General features: G+C 34.7%; 1 protein-coding gene across 4 annotated transcripts in view; it reads right to left on the reverse strand.

Annotated features, from left to right (window-relative positions):
* The window catches only part of OPHN1 (oligophrenin 1), a 240962-nt gene that overhangs the window by 159182 nt on the left and 77577 nt on the right, over positions 1-4203 (reverse strand). The window lies entirely within an intron of this gene.

Consider the following 4203-nt stretch of genomic DNA (forward strand, 5'->3'; position numbering starts at 1 on the left):
CATTTCATAATGATAAAAGAATCCACCAAGAAGACAGCATTTCTAAATGTGTATGCATAAGATGTTCAACATGCATGAAGCGAACATGGATACGACCTTAAGAAGAAAGAGACAAATCACTCCTCTCTCAAGAACTGATAGAACTGGACAGTAAATCAGCCAGGATACAGAAGAACTCAACAATACCTCAACCTACAAAATCTAATCAACTGTTATGTAACGCTCCACCTAACATCAATAGAACACGCATGCCTTTTAAGTATCTGTGAAACATATACTAATATAGACTAATGCATTCGTTTTCTAGTTGCAATCATAAAAAAATCACAAATTTAGTGGCTTGAAACAATGCAAATGTATGTCTTACCATTCTAGAGGTCAAAGTTCAAAATGGGTCTCACTGGGTTGGATTCAAAATGTTGGCACGGCTGCGTTCCTTTTGGAGTCACTAGGAAGGATCCTTTTCCTTCCCTTTTCCATCTATCCACATTTCTTGGCTTGTGGCCCGATTTCTCCATCTTCAAAATCAGCAATGTCAGGTTATCTTTCTGACACTTCAATTTATTAGGACCCTTGTAAAAACATTGGGCACATCTGGATAATCTGGAATACTCTCCCCATCTCAAGGTCAGCCCATCTAAAACCTGACCTCATTTGCAACCTAATTCCCTTTGTCATATAATATAACTTAGTCACGAACCTCAAGGATGAAGATGTGGACATTTTTGGAGGGCTATTATTCTGCCTACCACAACTATATCCTGGGACATAAAACCAACTTCAGCAAATTTAAACAATGCCATTATACAGAGAGTGTTCACTTCTCACAGGAAATTTTCCAAACACTTGGAAACTAAACAACACATTCCTAAATTATTTGTGGGTCAAAAAAGAAATTTCAAGAAAAATTAAAAATGCATTGAACTGAATGAAAAGGAAATTACAACACATCAAATCTGTTTGTATTTGTGATGACCGATGGTCTATGTATAAAACGCCAAGTACAGTTGACCCTTGAACGATGCAGGGGTTAGGGGTACCAATGCCCTGTGCAGTCAAAAATCCACCTATAGCTTTGGACTCCCCAAAAACTTAGCTATTAATAGCCTATGACTGACCAGGAAGCCTTACTGATAAACAGTTGATTAACACAATTGCGTATTCTACATGTATTATGTACTGTATTCTTACGGTACAGTAAGCTAGAAAAAAGAAAACAATATTAAAGAAATCATAAGGAAAGTATATTTATAGTACTGCACGCATTTATTGAAAAAAATCAACATACAAGTGGTCCCAAACAATTCAAACCCATATTGTTCAAGAGTCAACTATAATCTTAAATAAAGCACCTAGAACTAATTTTTTTATGTTGACTTTGCTCAATACAAGGTCGACATAAAAAAGTCAATTGTATTTCCATACATTAGCAAAGAACTGAAATTAAAAATGTAATTTTTATTTACAACTGCTCGAAAAAAAGTAACAAGTATAGAATTTAATAAAACATCTACAGGATCTGTATGCTGTAAACAACAAAAGGCTGATGAAGGAAATCGAAAGTCTAGTAAATGGAGAAACTTAACGATGTTCATGGATTGGAGTAGTCAACACAGTAAAGATGTCAATTCTCCCCAAACTGATTTATGGGTTTAAGGAAATTGCTTTTAAAATCCCACCAAGACTTTTTTAGAGATAGACAAAATAATTCTAAAATTTATATGGAAGGATGAAGGAATCAAAATAACAAACAATTTTAGAAAAGTGTAGGGTGGGAAAAAATTTTTTTAAATAAAAGTAACAAATAAATAAATAAATAAATAAATAAATAAGGTAGGAGGAAACACTTTGCCTAATTTCAGAACGCACCATACCGCAACAGTAATCCAGAATGTGTGCGGTGTGGCTTGAAGATCAATAGCACATAAGAGAACCCGGCAAAAGACCCACGCAAATATTCCCAACTGATTTTTTAAAACAAACTTCTTTAAATTTGCAGAAAAATTTATATACCTATATACCTCACACCCAATTCCCTTCTTACTATTATTGTGCATGAATATGGTATGTGTTGTAAGTAATGAACCAATAGTGATATATTATTCCTAAAGTCTATATTTTATTCTCATTTTCTCAGTTTTTCCCCCTCCCCAATGCTTCTTTATTTTCCAAGATCCCAGACAGGATATCACATTACATTTAGTCATCACGTCTCCTTAGGTTTCTCTTAGCCATGAGAGTTCCTTAGTCTTTCTTTGTTTTTTACAACCTCGACAGTTTTAAGGAGTACTAGTCAGCATATATTTTGTAGAAAATGCTCCAACTGGAATTTTCTGATGTTTCTCTCATGATCAGACTAGGGTTACGTGTTTTAGGGAGGAAAACACAAGAGTAAAGTGCCATTCTCATCACATCACATCACATCACAAGTACATACTATCAACATGACTTATCACTGACATTGACACTGATATTGACATTAATCACCCGGATGAGGCAGTGTCTGTCAGGATTCCACACTCTAAATTAGGTGTTTAAGGAGAGGGGTGTTATGTGTTCCACCTCCTCGAGGGTAGAGTATCTACATAAATTATTGCGCAACTGATTTTTATCAAAAGTGTAAAAGCAACTGAATGAAAGATAGCTTTTTCAACAAATAGTGTTGGAGCCATTTGACATGAGGCACAAAAATGAACCTCAACTCAAACCTCACATCTTATATAAAAATTAACTCAAAATGGATCATAGACTTAAACTTAAAATGATTAATCTTTTAAAAGAAAACTTGGAGAAAATCTTTACATCCTAGCTGTTGCTGTCTTCTTATACTTGATACCAAAAGTGTGACCTATAAAACAAAAATATGTATAAACTGAACTTCATCAAAATTCAAATATTTTGCTCTGCAAAAGACCCTGTTAAGAGGATGAAAATACAAGCTATAGAATGGGAGAAATTACAAACTATATATCTCATAAAGGACTAATATCTAGAATATATAAAGAATACCCAAAATTGAAAATTAAATACAAACAATCCGGTCACAAAATGGTCAACAGATATGAAGAGATATTGCACTCAAGAGGATATATGCATGGAAAATCAGCACAAAAAAAGGATTTTCAATATCATTAGATATTGGAAAATGCAAATTAAGACCACAATGAGCTATCGCTACATACCTATTAGAAAAGCTAAAAAAAAAAAAGTGACAATATCAAATGCTAATGATGACGCAGAAAAAAATGAATCTCTCATACATTGTTATTGCAAATATAAAATTATGAAATCACTCTGGAAAATAGCTGTTCAATGGTTGCTTACAAAACACCATACAACCCAGCAATTGTATTCCTTGGCATTTATCCCAAGGAAATGAAAACGTATGCCTGCTCCAAATCCTCTACATAAATGTTCACAGCAGGTGTACTGGTAGCCAAAATCTGAAACAACCCAGATATCTTTCATCAGGTAAATAGTTAAACTGTGGTACATCCATACCACAAAACACTCAGAAACAAAAAGGGATAAACTATTGATACATGCAACAATCTGAATTTTCAAAAAATTATGCTGAGTGAAAAAAAAAAGCCAGTCTCAAAAGGTCATATACTGTATGATTCCATTCACACTGCGTTCTCAAAATGACGAAAATACAGAGATGGAGAACACAGTCTTGGTTGCCATGGAATAAGGATATTGGCAGGGAAGTGGGTGAGTGTGAACATAACGGGTAGTGTAAAGTGGATTTTTGTGGTAATAGACTAGTTATATGTCTTCAGTGAGGTGATAGTCACACAAAACTGAACGTGATAAAATGCATAACACTATACGTAGGCATTGTGCTAATGTCAGACTCCTGATTTTGCCTTTGTATTGTAATATGCAAGATGTAACCAACCATTGGGATAAACTGAATGAAAGGTACAAGAGACATTGCCGTAGTACCTTTGCAATTTCTTGTGAATCTATAAGTATTTCAAAATAATAAGTTTTTAACGAGAGTTGGAAAGCTATCCAATTTTTTATTGGCCTGATAGCAAAACCAGTTTTTAGCCACAATGGCGTCCTTTCTGTTCCTTGAAGCCGCCAGGGCCATTATAACTTCTCCTTCCCGGTATGACTTTACTGAAATGTCACCTTGACAGAGAGCCTTCTGTACAGATCCATATCCAAAACTGCATATCCCCTACACGCACACAC

This window comes from Pteropus alecto, unplaced genomic scaffold (assembly GCF_000325575.1).
Source record: "Pteropus alecto unplaced genomic scaffold, ASM32557v1 scaffold312, whole genome shotgun sequence".
Taxonomy (NCBI): domain Eukaryota; kingdom Metazoa; phylum Chordata; class Mammalia; order Chiroptera; family Pteropodidae; genus Pteropus; species Pteropus alecto.